This window comes from Mastomys coucha, unplaced genomic scaffold (genome assembly GCF_008632895.1).
Source record: "Mastomys coucha isolate ucsf_1 unplaced genomic scaffold, UCSF_Mcou_1 pScaffold15, whole genome shotgun sequence".
In the NCBI taxonomy this organism is placed as follows: Eukaryota; Metazoa; Chordata; class Mammalia; order Rodentia; family Muridae; genus Mastomys; species Mastomys coucha.
Window position 1 is genome coordinate 14,625,755 of NW_022196897.1, and position 712 is coordinate 14,626,466.

Genomic DNA, 712 nt, shown 5'->3' on the forward strand with positions numbered 1-712 from the left:
AGAGAGAGAGAGAGAGAGAGAGAGAGAGAGAGAGAGATTTTCTCACTGCTGGGTAAAAAGACATTAAAAACAAGAAAAAAAAATTCTCGGCTCTCCTAGAGGCTATTCGGCTTTCCCTACAAATTGCTGCCCCCACTGCCAGAATGCTGACCTGTCTGCCTGACAAATGATAAATGGTCCTAGGACCAGTGGGGCTAATTAATATTCTGGTGACATACCCTGACGAAACTTACTGAGTTCCTCAGACAAAGGTATGTTAGACTAAGACAGAATAGCAAAGTGTAGGATGTCTCAGTCACATGCTGGGTATGTGCTCAAGTAAATCCAAAACAGAATGCAGTTACCCAGAATGGGGTCCAAATAAGAAATGGGTATCCTGACAGTCTCCAGAAAAGCTGACTTCACCGAGACTGGCTGCCAAGGGAGGGGACGAGTACTTGCTACTTTTTATAGCTACCTTTTTCCTTCCAGGTGAGTAAAAGTGTTCCCCACATAGACTGAAACTGCTCAAATAGAAGCTACAAAGCTCCTACAGAAACTGGTACTCCAATTTGGCCTCTCCCTAGCAATGAGTCCAACAATGGCCTGGCCTTCACAGATAAAACATTGTTAAACCTTTAGACATAGATTGAAAACGTCATTGTGTATACAGACATCAGAGTTCTGGGCAGGTAGTAGTGACGATGATGAGGGTGAGGATGATGATGATGGT